The sequence below is a fragment of the Acomys minous genome, assembly GCF_964271855.1.
Source record: "Acomys minous genome assembly, chromosome: 8".
NCBI lineage: Eukaryota > Metazoa > Chordata > Mammalia > Rodentia > Muridae > Acomys > Acomys minous.
In genome coordinates this window covers 87,234,745-87,251,254 of record NC_140489.1, presented here as the reverse complement: position 1 = coordinate 87,251,254, position 16,510 = coordinate 87,234,745, and the positions used below count along the sequence as shown (strand labels likewise).

The following is a 16,510-nucleotide window of genomic DNA, read 5'->3' as shown; positions in this document are numbered from 1 at the left end:
TTTCCCCCGGCCTGCTCGAAGCCATAAGGAACCTGGCTGCAGCCTGGATCCCTCCGCTCTTAGGGATAATTGACCCTTCCTAGTTTATGTCCTGTTATGTTTTCTTTCAATTTTGTTGTAGCCCTCTTGTTGGAGAAAAAAAAATTCAGAGAAATTATATTATTATTGTTGTTATTTTTGAGACAGGGTCTCACTATACAGGCGTGCTGGCCTGGAACTCACTATGTAGACCAAGCTGTCCTTGAACTCACAGAGATGTGCACCACCACACCTGGCGAGATGGGTTATATGAGTATCAAAATATAAGCATTAACATAAATTAAAAGCGAGGTGAAAAATAGAGCAAAGGAGACATAAAAGGGGGTGGGGAATGGGAACACTTTTCTTGACTGTCACATCATTCAAGCTTGCTGTTTGTGGCTTCCCCATGGACATATGAGGGTCCAGGTCTAAGCTGCCAGTGATAGCCCCCTCAGGCCTGCTATGCTTGTGCTGCTCAGTGACATGTGCTTTTGAGCTGGGGATGTGGGTCAGTTGGCAGAATACATCCAGTCCTGAATTCCCTCTCCAGCAGTGAGGAAACCAGGTGTGGGGGTACATGTGCGTAATTCAGGTGGTAGAAAGGTAGAGGCAGGAGGATTGATCAGGAGTTCAAGGTCATCCTTGGCTGTATGGTCTGGGCTATATGAGACCTTGTCTCAACAAAACCAAATTTAAAAAAAAAGAAAAAAAGAAAAGAAAGAAAAGAAAAATGTGCTTCAGGTTCCAAGTCACTGTCTGTACCGGTCTTGTGGGGAGCCTGCTGGGAACAAACGGCCATGGCCATGTGTGCAGGTTGCCATGGTGGTGAGCGGAGCCAGACCTTAGTGTCTTGCAGCTGGTTGCAGGACAGTTTCACCTTTTACTTGTTCCCGAGCCCTGTAAGCTACCATGGCCTGGCTCTTAGATGACCTGGGTAGACTCGGAGTTCCCCCAGCCGTTCTCATGTGGCCAGCTCTCAAGGCATGAGACGAAGAGGAGGTGACCATGATTTGCTCTGGAGGGGTTGACGAGAGAGAAGTCTGCGCTAGAAGCACTTACGAAGTGGATTCAAAATGTAGGACGGACTGCGCCTTTGCCGGACAAGTTTTGTACGCAGTCTGCACTTCACCCCCACAGGTCAGGTCTGTCCTCGGTGCTGTTCTCCACAGTGCACGCCATTCATTCCTGCACGGGGCCTGCCCTCCTCAACCTGCAGGTCGGGTCTGTACACAGTGTTCTTGACTTTGTCACCATCCACTCCTGGGCACAGTCTACTCTCTTTTACCTGCAGGTCGGGTCTGTACACAGTGTTCTTACTTTGTCACCATCCATTCCTGTATGAGTTCTGCTCGCCTCCACCCTGCGTGTCGCACCTGACCAGTCCGTGTTCCTGCAGGGATGGATCACCTTAGGGGTGAGTGGAACTTCGCACTCCGATCTTATTTCATGAAAGGAAAACAGATTGAACCCTGTCTGTCTGGGCTGGTTGACTCTGTGCTCTAGTCTCAGAAAGCTAGGCCTGAGATGTGTGGCCATTCAAAGCAAGTTTGGAGAATATTGCAGTTGGCAATCTAGTATTTCCTTGGGAAATATTAGGATGCAGCACCAGGGTGTTTGTTTGTATTTATTTAGTTTTGTCACGACTTTCTCTAAATAGTGATCAATCTTCTAGGATGTTCTTTGCCAGAAGCTGCCTCATTCACACTCATTTTAAACTGAGGTGGCAATGGACTAGGTTCTGATTTCTTTAAAGACCTCAGAAGAAGCAGCCTACAGCTGAATGGCCTCTCTTGCCTGGCGCTTGCCTGGCACACTTCACTGGGCACCTGCTGCAGTGCCATCTCTGCTCTCTCCTCTTTCATCCAGGAAGATAGTCAACTGCTCTCATCGTGTCTTCCTCACAAGCCCTGGAAAGTGCAGATGCCCTGCAAAGGTACGAGAGATGCTGAGCCGAGTTTTGCATGTAAAACCTTCACCCTTGCCTCGTCCACCCACAGCAAAATGATGGCATGGGCTGTTGACTGTCTTTGTGTCTGCAGGAGGGACACAGGCCCAGGAGTGCAGCACCCGGAAAGGCTTTAGAAGCCTAGGCAACAGAGGCAGAGCTGTCTCTTGCACTCCTCCATGCACCCAGAACCTCGGCCAGAGTGGAGGCAGGCAGCATCAGAAAAGACAGGGCGTGCCGACATGACCTCAAGGTGGCGGTGGGCAGGGTTCACCACATGCAGCATTGGGAATGGGCTGCTGGTAAGAGACCTGGGAGGCAAGGGATGCAGGAGTACACTGCTCCAGCGGCTCCTCTAGAGTTGAAAGCAGCCACTGCAGGAAGCCTGGCGTGTTCATGGGCCAGCTAGTGCCGGTTCCCAGGGGACTGGTGAGGCTCGCTCCGTGTTTATGCCCACACCCCTCCTTTACTTCCCTTCCTATTTCTATTCCTTTGTCCTTGGTTTTCTTTCTACCCCTCTTCCTCCTCCTCCTCCTCCTCCTCTGAAGTTCGATTCATTTGAGGCTGGCAGTGGAGGGTTAAGTGGAGATCCAATGGATGATGTTCTGAATCGATCTTTAAATGAAGACCTGATGGAGGCAGTTCTGACAGTGTTTATGTGCACGGTAGTGTGATGGTCACTCTGGCTGGGTGTCTGGGAGATGAAGTTCTAACAGTGTCTATGCAGGCTGCAGTTTGATAGCGTTTGTAGGCATAGCATAGGTTTCCTGGCAGACATATTTCTTCTCCATTACTCATCAGCCCATTGCATGCTCATCCTTTGGGGGAGAATGTGTGCTCTGCTAAGCCCTGGCATGCGCGGTGCCATCTACTCCACTATATGATGCCTGTTTGCTCCCATGTTGGTCAAGACTAACACAATGTGTGTGTGTGTGTGTGTGTGTGTGTGTGTGTGTGTGTGTGTATGTGTGTGTAGGCTGGTACATCCCAAGTCTGTGGGATGGAGACCAAGGCAGTTGAGGACACAGCTCAAGCTCTTGTTCAGGGAGTTTGGGCTGCTCTGTCTTGGCCTCCAGGTGACTGGAAGAGATCGACCCTCATGAGAGGGTAATCTGCTCTATTCAGACCCTACTCATTAGCATATATGACTCAGAAACACAAACACCCAGAATAACATTTGACCAAGTAGCTGGGGACCGTGAGCAGGCCACATTGCCACACTAGATTGACTTTCACAGCCTCTAAAATAACATTTTTCAGCCATTTGTAAGTGTACCTCCAACGACCCAAGAAGGCATCGTGTCCAGCCAGTGCCTCTAGAATTCCAACCCTAGCCCCCAAATGGACCCAGCAGGTTTTCCCACAGGACTTAGGAGAAATAGACAGCCTGGCTTCTAGGCTGCCTTCCTGGGGCAGTGTTGATGCTGGCGAGTGGTGAGGGAGGCTGGATTCCTTCTGGAGTCAGCAAGGGAGGCCCTAAATGACTATTCTGGGGGCTCAAGAGGAAGGCTCAAACGCAGATAAGGTGAGGGCACCAGCCAAGGGTGCTGCCAAGAAGGACAGCTCCGGCTCACACCCTCACCAGTGTGAGCGCCAGGAAACTTCGCCTCTCCAAGGCAGGTTTCTCGCTAGCGTCTGGAGTTGATGCGAACAATCTCATTTTGGGCAGATTCGCAGTGCGAGCTGAGTGTGGCCGGGTGGTAGGCTGCAGTGGAAGGAGCTGAAGGTGGGGAGGAGCTGCTGCGGGACTACTCCTTGCTCCTCGTGGGCACTGGAGGAGCAGCTTGTCATCCTGGGCTGTCCCGGGGGCTATGTGATATTGCGTGCATGTAAAGCACCATAGCAGAAGCTACTTATCTTGAACTTAACAGTGGACATTTGTAACTGCCCTGAAACACTCAAGCTTTGCGGGTCACCCTCAGAATATGGACTCTAACCCAAAGCAAGGTGGTTCAGGTGGAGGGAGGAGCTACGGTTGACCATGGTACGATCTTCTAGATGAGTCTGCTTGGGCCTAGAGTCTCAAGAAGACTGGTAAGACGTCCAGAAGTTAATGCGACATGTTGCTAAGTAGATTTCTTTGAAAAGGTGTTCTCTCGTTTCTGAGGCATGGCAGCTGAGGGGGTTGCCATGGTGACAGGTTGTCTTGTTAGAACACAGAGCAATAAGAAAGATGGCTTGCCTGCAATTTGTGGCCATGGAAGGTAAGCATTGTCATCCCCGCCCCCTGTCCCCCCTATAGTATTTTACTGGTGGATCTTCCTCCTCTGGGGCTTGTGCTTCCAAAGCTGATTTTATTTTGTGCCTTTGGTAGTTAGGCAAAGTGGGGAAGCCTCTGCGAGTATTTAGGACAGACTGCACAGTGCCCCCCATCTTCTCTGATGTAAAACCTAGAGTACACAGGTTAATATGAGCATTGACTACAGATCACCTGGTAGGAGGGAATGGAAGGGGAGGGGATGGTCAGGAGTACACGGAGCATGGAGGAAAGAGATTGTCCTGGGAACATGCTGGACAGAGCCATGCGTGTTCATGGCTGGGAACATGCTGGACAGAGCCATGCGTGTTCATGGCTGGGAACATGCTGGACAGAGAGAGCCATGCATGTTCATGGCAGCCCCTGAAAGCTCTGTAGTAACACACCAGAATCTCTCCTATGTGACCATACATCAGCTGGTCTATTACATCTTAATGTGTTACATATTAATACATCTATTAATTTGTTCAGTTCCAAGGGTCCCCAAACCTGTGGGGGGAGCATACTGTAGGGAGCACACGACTCCCTGCTCCTCATCTCAGACTCTTTTGGTTTTCTGCTATTTGTTCACCTGCACTTGGTTCCCCGCATTGTGAGGAGGGCTCGGCAGAGGGTTTGTGCCTGTCTGTCCTGGGAAGGGCACTGCACCAATTTGTATCCACCTTCCCCAACTGTAGACAAAATGAGGATGAGGTCCTACAAAAGATGCCTGGGCACACCCAGGGGCAACTAGCCACAGAAGGCATTGCCAACTGTAGCAATTGCATGGGATCTGAAAGATGAAAGCGAAATGTGAAGTTTGTTCCTAGAACCCAAGGTTGGTATGTGCTCATAGCATGTATCTTAGAGAGAGAGAGAGAAAGAGAGAGAGAGAGAGAGAGAGAGAGAGAGAGAGAGAGAGAGAGGGAGAGAGGGTGAGAGGGAGAGAGAGACACACACAGAGAGAGACAGAGAGAGACAGAGACAGAGATAGACACACACACCACACACACAGACACACAGACACACACACACACACACACACACACACACACACACACACACACAGAGAGAGAGAGAGAGAGAGAGAGAGAGAGAGAGAGAGAATGAGAATGCTATAGCACTACCAGAGTGTAAATATTGTTCATTTATTTGTGTATGTTTATGTGTTTGTGCATGTGCAGATGTGCATGTATGGGCTAATACAGAGTTCGGAGGTGGGTACTAGGTTTCTTCACTTTCAACCTTATTATTATTGATTTTTAAAGATTTATTTTGTTTTTGTTTATGTGTGTGTGTGTGTGTGTATTTGTGTATTTGTTCATGAATATGTAGATTTCTGCACGTGCTGGAAGAAGGCATCAGATCCCCTGGAGTTGGACTTACTGGCTATTTGTAAACTGCTCAACGTGGGCTCTGGGAACAGAACTGCTGGGCCATCTCTCCAGCCCTTGACCTTGTTTTGGGGGCAGGATCTCTTACTGAACCTAGGGGTCACTAATTTGGCTGAGTCAGCCCAACTACACAGGGATTACAGCTGCATGCTGCCAAGCCCAGCTTTTCCATATGGGTTCCAAGAGGAAGAACTCAGGCCCTCATGTTTGCAAGGCAAGCACCTTACTGACTAGGTGACCTCCCAGCTCCATGGCTCTTATTTTGTAGTATAATCTACCATTCTTTGCTCTGAGCCTATACAGCCACCTGTAATTTCTATTTCTTTTGGCCAGCATTGGATCATGTTCCATGTATGGATTTGAGAACACTCCTTTCCTCATGTAGCAATCTCTTACAGGCACATTTCCTGCTAGCTTGCTTTCAGATCCAGCATCATTTATGGGTCCCGTGACCTCATCTTCTGTGCACCTATACTTTGCACAGCTGTCTCCTCCTTGGTGCTTGACAGGCCTCTGCCACACTTCACAGACTCCAACAATGCTGCTGTGGCTGGTGTCCGAGGGCCCTGCCTTCTAAATTGAGTCATGAGGAGCCACACAGAACGGGGTGGAGTCCACCTTCAAGAAATATGTTTCTAGGCCTTCCTCCTGGCTGGCCATGGGTCCTGGTGATTTTTTTTAAAAAAGAGGCCCAAATTTTGAATGGCCCCTGTCACTTCCCTGTAGGCTGTCTTGGTTTGCTTTTCTGCAGCTGTGACAAACACCAGGACCAAAAGCCACTTGGAGAGGAAAGGGTTTATTTGATCTTATAGCTGACACTCCGCTATTGAGGGAAGTCAGGGCAGGAACTCAAGGTAGGAACTGAAACAGGGGTCACGGAAGAGTGCTTACTGCCTTGCTCCTCATGGCTCCCTTGGCTTATCTTCCCGTACCACGTAGGACCATGGTTTCAGGGGAGGCCCTGCCTGCAAGGGCCCTGGCCTTTTTATATCAACAATCAAATAATCTGCTTGTCACCAGATGAATTTAGTGAGGGCATTTTCTCAACCGTGGTTCCACCTTCTCAAATGACTCTAGCTTGTATCAAGTTGATGAAAAAAGCAAGCAGGACACGGATTTTCTTCTCCAGCACCAGGCTGGACTCAGCTGAGCTGTGTCTGCCCCATTCTTACGGCAGGCATGAGGGTGGTTTGAGCTTCACTAGGTCCCAGGGCAGAGCCAGGTTTGTACTCCTGGCCACTGAGTTCCTGGTTACAGATGTCAAGGCCCATGGTGAGAGTGTAGGTCTTCCCTGAAGAGGTCTTGCTCCATGGTGACCGAGCTCTTGATCTTGTCAGGACACTTGCCGCAGAATTGTGAGGAGCATCCTGATGCCTTAGATGGAGCTGTCAGCCATAGAGGACCTGTTAGGAGCTGGGCTTTGTCCTTTACTAACAGCTGGCCAGTCACAGTAGAGTTGGGCTACCTGTGACACTGTAGTCTCACCCTAGCCAGCTGCCTTGCTTAAACGATTTATAACAAACAGAAACTCATCTCACAGTACAAGCGTCTGGAAAGTTCCAGGTTAGGGGGTTGATGAAAGCCTGTGCTACCACAATATGGTGGAGGGTCACTGGACATTATATTTGCAAAGAGCAAGAGTAAAGGGTAGGTGATGTTGGGGGTAAAGAGATATAATAGATCAGTAGATGGATAGATAGGCAGATGGAAGACAGAAACTTAACAGCGCTGCCTCATTGAACCATTCCATTCTCTTGACCAGCTGACTTCTCAAAGCTTCCTCTCAGCACAGTTGCTTTGGGACTTGAGTTTGCAACACTGGAATGTTGGGATACAGTCAAGTCAGTACAGTCTGTGTGAGGTTGCAATGGATGTTTCTAACTCACAGACATGGACTCAACAGATCACAGAGCACACAACTCTGCCTGGACATACTTGGTCTGGAAGACAGTACTACAGAAGGTCACACTACAGGCTACCTGTGGCCAGAAAGTAAAATTTTAATATTCAGTGGCTGCACCTGCTCTGCAGGTTTAGCAGAATCCCACATCCCAGGGAACTCACTAAACCATTGTCATAGTGCTAATGGATATATCAGATGTCTGCTTACTATTATTGCCATAACAGTTCATTCTTGTTGTTTTACCATCCAGCTGAGGTGTGTTGAGATATCAAAGGTGTATGTGCTTAGCATATGCAATTTGACTGCCTAGGAGATAAGTATTAGTCTGTAAAATCACCAGAACAGTCTATGGCACAGACATTTTCATCTTTCCCCAAAGTTCTTTTTTCTTGCATATTTTACCTTATACATATATACATATATATAAAACATTTCTGGACCATATCTACTCCAATATTCCCCTCCTTTGACACTCACCAAAGCATCCCCTTCTCACTTTCATGTTTTTTCCCTTTTGTGATCCCTCGCGTCTAATCTGTACTGCCTGCTAGGCTGGTCCTGTTGCCTCCATTCTGTCCAGGGCTTGTGTAGGTAAACATAGCTACAAGTTCCATGAGTACAATGTTAGCGGTGGCTAGCATTTTTTTTTGTTTTGTTTTGTTTTTTTGTTTTTTAAGTTTCCATCTTGACACAGCCAGTGCCATCTGGGAAACGGAACAGTCTGTGGAGTGTTTTCTTGATTAATAGCTGATGTGGGCAGTACCATTCCTGGGCATGTGGTGAGGGGGGAAGGGGATGGGTAAGTAGTGGGAGGGGGGACTGAGGAGTAGGGGGTGAGTAGGGGATGAGGGGGTGAGTGGTGGGGCTGGTTGCTTGGTGCTTGTCAAAGTTTTAGCTATAAAAGACGGGTAAGTCCTAGATGCCTCCTGCATGTTGTGCCTGTAATGATCAGAACCCTGTTGCACACTTAAAATGTGACTAATAGGTAGTTTAACACTAGATGCCTTTAGTACAAAAGATTATAATATGAAATATTATGTGGTGTATTAATAGCAAATTAATCAGTGCTCACTGCTGTGACAAAATATCTGATGAGAGCGCCTTAAGGGAGTCTTTACATTGGCTCGCAGTGTGAGGCTGCCGTCCATCGTGACGTGGAAGGCACCGAAGCAGGAGTGTAATGCCCTCCAGGTTCATCAGTGTTGTCATAGTGACAGCAGGATTTCTCACTTTCAAAACCTTAGAAATATCCCTTTATTGTGTGTGCATGTGAGCGCATGTGTATGTGAATGCATGTGTGTGCTTTCGTGTGCAATCAATGGAATTGAAACGTTTTTTAGGTGAACATAAAAACTAATGGCTGATGTCTCATTATATCTACACTTAGGAGATTTCAGAAGCTCTGCCCTCCTCTCACCATGCTGTAGGGCCAGGAAACGCATGAGAAGACATGCATGACCTGACCATGGGTCTCACCATCTGGAAGCAGGGCTGGTCCTGGGACTCACATAACCTGCCCGTGTTGTCTGCCTGGGCTCTTGGCTGCACAGCCGTGGCTACATTTTGTTCTCTAACAATGGTCATTGGCAGCAGTTGGCAAGTGCTCCGGTTGCCTGTGCTTACAGTGCTGGCAGTGTACTATTGAGCAAACATACTTCCCCAGTGTCTCTGTCCAGAAGTTTCTTATCACCCTTCCTGTTCCCTAGTCTCAGCCTGTGCAGAGAAAAGAGGAAGCTGTCCAAGGCTTGAAGCCACCTGCTTTTGTAACTTAGCACAAATACCTTCGGTTAGCCTGTCGTGAAAGGAGCAGGGCTCCTTCTGGTTCCAGGTTTCTTAGGATAATGGGAGATGTCATGTGTACAGTTCCTGGCACATGTTGAGCTTTGCACCATCAGGACACAGGTCTCCTTTCTCTTTTCCCTTCCATTCTTGAGTGTGAACTTCTCTCTCTCTCCTCCTCCTCCACCTTCAATGAATGTGTCCTCTATTCCCAACATTCTCTCTGTTCACCTACACTCACCTCCTTGGCTTCCAGTGTTGGAAATAAAAGCGAACAACGTTGACATAGATCTCTTGTAAGAAGTCTGGGATGGAGCTGAGGTCATTACAATCTGACAGTCACCAGCATCACTGGTGAGAAGTGTAGGGTGGACTGACCTCATTTAAGTAAACCTTAATGGAGCTCAGGGAAGCCTCTTTGGGAAAGGCCTTACTGGGGAGAGGGTGTGGTTGTCTGGCCACTCGGTTGCCCCTTTGTGTTCAAGGTCTGGAAGTTGCTGCCTGGTTTTCACTTGTAGTTCCGTGTGACTCACATGTGTCAACCCTGTCACTCTTTGCAAAAGTTCCTCTGAGAGGCAGAGGTCGAAACAGCTGGTTCTCCCGGCTGCCTCTCTGGAGTCCTGTACCTCACGTTTCAGGGCATGCCCTGTCTCTACAGGATGGGGACAGTCCCTTCCAGGCTCTTTTCGAGGAGCCCAAGAGCCCATCTCTATGGTGCATGCTGGCAGTCCGGAGGATCTCCACTCTGTGTCACAGACACCGTGCTGCCTGTGGTGTGAGTTGTCCTGCAGCACCCACAAATGGGGAGTGTCTGGGCTGAGAGCCCAGCTGAGCTGTGGCTGGGAATCTGTCACTGTTGCCTCAGCACTTTGCCCAGCACCTGTGATAATGTGGAAGGTAGCAGCTGTGGACCATCTGGGGGCAGCTACAGGGGAAACACAGGTGCTCGACCCTGCAGCCCTCATGTTCTCCCAGCCTGAGAGAGTCTATTGTGATGGTCTCCTCCTCATGTTCCTTGCTCCTCACTCAGAGAGCTGCAGCCAGGAGGAACTGCCTGTTTAAGCTTTTCTGGATTCCTGGCCATATTGTCCCCTGAGACAGGGGCTATATAATATTGGGTGGCTGAAGAACCAAAAGTCATTGATGGTATATGAGGCCGTGGCTGACAACTTCCAGTAGAGATGAGCACATTTGCAAATGGCCATAATAAAAACTGCCTGTAACAGGGCCTCATTGTCAGCTCGGTCTTAACACTGAACTCAAGGCTGAATTATTGTCTCATCCATAACTGAGGAAATTGATGCACAGAGCTGCTCATAGATAACAAAGCCAGCACCTAAACTCTTGGCTCTGGGACTGTACTTTAGCCACCATGTTGTTCTACAGTGCACCAGACATAGATAACAAGGGGAGGCCTGGGAGGTAGCTTAGTTGGTAGAGAGATTGCCTAGTGTGCATGAAGCTTTGCGTTCTGCCAAGAGTTTGAGGTTAGCCTGGGCTATAGAATGAGACTTTAAAAAAAAAAAAAGAAAGAAAGAAAAAGAAAAAAGGTGAAAGAAACATTCTGTTTACTTATTGGATGTCATTAAATGAAGAAGAAGAATGATAAAAATGGTTCAGTTTGATTGAGCTGGACTCTACAAAAGGCTTGGCTGCTTCTTCTAAAGCCACAATCAATGCATGGATGCACTAAGGAGTGTCTGAACATCGTAACGGGCCTGGCTTTTCTTGGCTCAAGAGGAACGGCTCCCGAGGCATGAATTTAATCTTACTTGGCTGGACCTCACTAGTCCTCTCCAAAGGACAAGGCATATGATCTAGCCTTTTCCAGGTAGTGTTGGTGCTCAACCTCAAGGCTGAGCATAGCCTGTAGCCCCGAAGGCTGCCCCAGCCTCCATCTCTCCATCCCAGCCCGTGTTCTGACGGTCGTGTGGCTGCTCTGTCACCATTTACCAGTAGACCACACTGCCCGCTGCCTTTGTCTGTCCCTGTGGCTGTGAGGACTCTGCAGTGAACTATGATTTCCTGGGAGCAATTGAAGGAGTCCTCCGTGAAGACGGCTCTCTGTCTTGCTCTGATAGCTGTAACTCCGGGGACTTTCTGTAAGAGATCGGTGGTTTTAGAGTTGAGATTGCCTTCCCAGCTCAGCTGGCTCCTTCAGTTTATAGAAATATTTTCAAAGGGTGTTTTGTGGACAGTTGAGTCTCCCCGAGGTGCCACCAGGGAGCCCAGAGGTAGAGCTATTGTTATAAAGCTACAGGCTGCTGCCTGCTTGCACTGCTCTCTTTGGTCCTGGTGTTGTGAGACACGCTAGGGGGACAGTAGGCACCCAGTGCTGATCGCACAGTCCTTGTGGACGCTCACTGTATACTTTGTGGACATGCAGCGACTGTGAGCAATGGCATTTTCCTCCAGAGCAGCCTTGTTGATAAGGGACATTGTTTTCGATCTCTACTCCAAGATTAATCTCTGTGTCTTGGAGGCAGCAGTCTTGGGAGTGACTCCCAGTGTCTCCAGTGGTGGGATCCCCAGCTGTGACTGCGACAGTGGCCCTTCCACAGGGCACTGTTTTTTTCTCAAACAAACAAACCAACGCCCCCCCCTACAAACAACAGCAAAGACAACAAGCTAGGTTATTAAAACCCAGCGTTTCTCCTCACTTTTCCCTCCTTCCCACTCTTCTTTCTCTTTTCTATTCTTTCATCCCTCTCTTCCCTCTTTCCTTTTACTTGCAGTCTTTCCCCCTCCTCCTCCTGCTCTGCCTCTACCTTCATCCATCTCGTCTCTCCATCTCTCAGAGCTTTCTGCATGTTAGGCAAGTACCCTATAGCTTTACAATTTTTTAAATTTTAGATTTAATTTTAAAATGTGTGTGTGTCTGTAGGGTGGTCTATGCCTGTAGGTGCAGTTGCCCACAGGTGCCAGAAGAGGGCGCTAGCCTCCCTGACTCTGGAGTTACAGGTGGTTGTGGGCTGCCAGAAGTAGGTGCTGGGTTCTCTGCAAGGTCAGTACACACTCTTAAGCACTGAGCTCTCTCTTGAGTCCCTACCTTTAAGTTTTGATACAAGGTTTCACTAAGTTGCCCCAGCTGGCTTTTAACTTGCCACCCTACTGCCACAGCTTTCTAGGCCTCTGGGCTGTTACAAGTCTATGTCACTAGGCCTGGCTCAGGCACTTTCTTGGAAAGAAATTGAGCCTGATGCTTCAGGAAAAATAGCTAACAGTACCTGTGGCCAATCATAAAACTGAAGCTTTCAAATTAAAATCTCACTTTTAGAAAACCTTTATTCACCCCTGTGTGTTTAGCAGATTGCTGGTACACAGAGAATTCCCTGATAAACCAGTGGCTGTGTTAGCGCTGTGACTGAGCGGGGAAATGTGTCAACATTCTCCTAGATCTGCATAGCTCAACGAATCAATATTTGCCTAATGACTAACTCACAATGTGGCAAAATCATGAATGGATAAAGCGGTGCATAATGGCTGGTGGAATTTAACGTCACTGTGTATAAACATATTAGGGCTGGGTTATGATTCAGCCTGGTATGCAGGAGGCCCTGAGTTTGGTCCCACTAACACTGCATAAGACTGGGTGTGGTTGTGCATGGCTGGAATCTCAGCACCTGACAGGCTGAGGCTGGAGGATCAGAAGTTCAAGGTCATCTTTGGAAATAGAGAGAGTTCAGGTCCAGCCTGGGCTACGTGAGGCCCTGTCTTAACAACAGAAACAACAGACAGATGGATTATGGATGGACGTTAACCTGTAAGAGACTAGCACTTTCCAAGTGTTAGTGATAAAGAGGTAAATCTACAGACACCTAAAAAGGCCCATTGTTAACAATCTACTAATACTTAAAAAATACCTATTGTCTTTTCTCAACTCTGCATTGTTTGAGGCCTAGTTTCCTTCATACACTGCAGATAACTGGCAGAATTCTGCAGCCTGAGCTATAACCAGCTGTTTGCTAGTGAGTAGATGTCTGGACAAGCGTGGGCTGACCTCGTTCTCCCTGGCACTTTGGAGAATAGTTACTCTCAAAATAAGAAATTCATTTAAATGTATAATTAGTTCAATCATAGCAATAATAGATTTTGAGAGTGTTGGAGACTGAGCCTAGGGTCTGCACATGTGCACATGCTAGGCGAGTAAGCTGCGCTACCACTTGGCTACATCCCTCCTCCCTGAGTTCATCATTTAAAAGCCTGTTACTCTGAGATTAAAGTAAGCTGCTTAGGCTGGCCTTGAACTCATGAACTTGTGTTCCCACTGTGAAAAGCTCCCAAGTCTCTGGGATTAAAGACCTGTGCCACCAGGCCCTGTTCTAGTTGTTGTTGTTGTAATTATTGTCACATTTTGAATTAGGCTTTCATGTACCCCAGGCCAGCGTGAAACATGTCTTGTAGATGGGTATAATCCTGAACGCCTGAACCTCTACGCTCTTCGTCTAGTGTGCTGAGATTACAGCCGTGCACCACCACACCCAGCTTACACAGTACTGGAGACAACCCAGGGCCTCACACACTCTAGGCAAGCGCTCTACTGGCTGTCTTTCTAATTATTATTATTTTGGCCCACACTGACACATATTCATTTATTTTTCTCAACAAACACCACGAGCTACACCCTACATGAACACAAACCCTGTGGGCCACTCAGTACTTTTAAAGAGCTTTGTCAAGAAGTCCTGAGACCAAAACCATGTGGTAGGGGCTGCAGGCCGGCTTGAACACTTAGGGGACTTCCACAAAGGCACCTGGCTGCTGAGGACTTTCCAGGAGCCAAGGCAGGCCCCATGTGCTCCGAGCTGTGAGCTTTCCCAGGCCCAACTTCTGCCTTTTCTATAAATGTCCTGGGTCTGCTGGGATGTGTGACTCGGGGACCACTGGTCCTGTCTCCTCCTTGGCAAAAAACATAAAACGGAATGTGCCGGGCACCAGTGTTTATTGCTGAACAGTGTGTGGATATGAGGTTCAGAAGCATCCTGGCACTGAGGAACTCTTCTTTTCTCTAGCAGGGCCTAGGAGGACAGGAGGCGCTGTGTTGGCAGGGCCACCATGGCTCTGCTCAACCTCTACCGTGTTTACCTGCATCTGTCCTCAATACAGAGCTGTTTCTCTGCATGAGACAAGGGAGTCATGCGCACTCCAATGGCATTGCTCTTCAACACTCTCCACCTGTGTTACAGCTCTCTAGACACGCTGTGAGCACTCGGGTTTCCAGCCGTGGTTGGCAGGGAGAAACATGGCTTTGTGCCTGGTGTGAGTGGTGAGTGAGGAAGTGTCTGGGGAAAGGGGCCAGGGTATAGAGAAATCTGTCCGTCCAGGCTCAGGCTGCAGAGAAGCAGGTGTTCAGAAGGAAGGACATTGAGATGGACTTGAAGAGTGACTGGATGTCCACGCGCAGATGGACAGGCAGCCAGGTTGGGGTGGTGCAGACACAGGGAAGAGTGCTCACGCGTGGCTCAAGAGTGGCCAGCCTGCAGTGCCGGGGCTTAAATGACTGCTGCGCACACCTTGGGTCTTGTGAAGTCTGGCACTGGGGAGCAAAGTGTTCTGCAGATGCCCAGAAAAGTTGAGGCATAAACTTGACCCTCAAGAATGACCAAGACCCAAGAGAGAAAACAGAGGAAGCACTGAAAGTTGGGGAACAGAGTGGGTGAAGGCATGGAAGCAGGAAGTTGGGAGACACCTTCAGCGGCGGGAAGGTGTCTTAGGGTGAAGCCCTGGGCTACAGGGTAGATGTTCTTGAGTGCCTGTTTGCAGTTTGCCTCTTGTTTTCTGGCCAGGGGGAGCCACGCACGGGCAATCTCTGAGTGAGTGACTTGCTCGCCTGAGCTCAGACTCAGGCGGTTCTGGGAGTGACTCAAAGCAGTGACTTGGCGGCGGGGGGTGGGGGTGGGTGGGGGTGGGTGGGGGTGGGTGGGGGTGGGTGGGGGTGGGGGAGAGGGGGGGTGGGGGGGAGGGGGGGAGGGGGGATGGGAAACGGGACTGTAGCTGGGGAGCCTTTGGGTATCTTCATTACAGGGAATAAAAGGTAAAAGTGAAACAGGGGTCTGTTTAGGGGACTGAGGGGCAGACTGAGTTGCAAGGGGAATAAATGGAGGCGTGGAGGTGGTGCCACGCCTCCAGCCTGGTGCCCGCGCAACATAAATATACTGCTGCTGTTGATGTCGTTGTTGTTGTCTTTTAAACACAGCCTAGATGGCCTTTATGAAGTATATGCCTTTTTTGTTTGCTTGCTTTTTGTTTTTTGAGGCAAGGTTTCTCTGTGTAGCCCTGGCTATCCTGAAAGTCGCTCTGTGGACCAGGCTGGCCTCGAACTCACAGAGATCTGCCTGCCTCTGTCTCCAGAGTGCTGGGATTAAAAGTGTTTGCCACCCCTCCCCAACCCCAAGATGAAGTATATATCTTAAAAATAAAATCCAGGCTTGGTGTTGCACATCAGTAATTTCAGCACAAAGGAGACTGAGGCAGGAGAATCATTGTGAATGTGAGTTCAGACAAGGGTACATCCTCTATTAGGACAAGCATAAACCCCTCAAACTCAATGAAATGAAACAAAACACCAGCCAACCAATGAAAGAGAAAAACAAACAAACAAACACAAAAACAAACAAACAAACAAACAAAATAAGAGCTTGCATCTTCTTCAGCACTTGGCTTGTGGGAGGGACAAGGGAGGGACTGTCTGAGCTTAGCTTGCTTTAAGGGCATTATCCTTCCCTAAGAAGATGACTAAGGGTCGGAGAGACTCTAAGGTGGTGGAGTACTTGCCTTGCAAGCATGGAAGCTGAACTGAATCCCCAGCACCCATGTACAAAGTCAAGTGTGGTGGTATGTGCTTGTGATCCCAGTGCTTGGGAAGGGAGCTGGGGACAGAGAAATCCCCTGGGGCTCACTCGCCAGCCAGATTGCCCCAATCGGTGCACCTCAAGTCCCAGCGAGGGACCTCGTCTCAAGAAACAGAGTGAACAGGACCTGATACATGACACCTGAGGTCAACCTCTGGCCTTCACATGCAGGCTCATACTAAGTGTTCATGTGTGCATGTACACACATACACATACATCACTCACACTCACACACATATGCACCACACACACATACACATATAACATAGACCATAAACACACACATATAAACACATTCACACTCATGCACACACACATCCGCACTCGTGTACACACACACACACACACACACACACACACACACACACACACACACACACT

The 16,510-nt window shown here is 48.8% G+C and overlaps 1 protein-coding gene across 2 annotated transcripts in view; it reads left to right on the top strand.

The window, feature by feature from the left end:
• Nucleotides 1-349: 349 nt before the first annotated feature.
• LOC311604087 (uncharacterized protein) overlaps nt 350-16,510 on the top strand; it is a 207,919-nt gene continuing 191,758 nt past the window's right edge. The window contains exon 1 of one of the 2 annotated variants that reach the window (XR_014781373.1): nt 350-1,435. The gene's annotated coding sequence lies outside the window, so the exon portion shown is untranslated. The remainder of the gene's footprint in view (nt 1,436-16,510) is intronic. The other variant, XR_014781377.1, reaches the window with a different exon arrangement.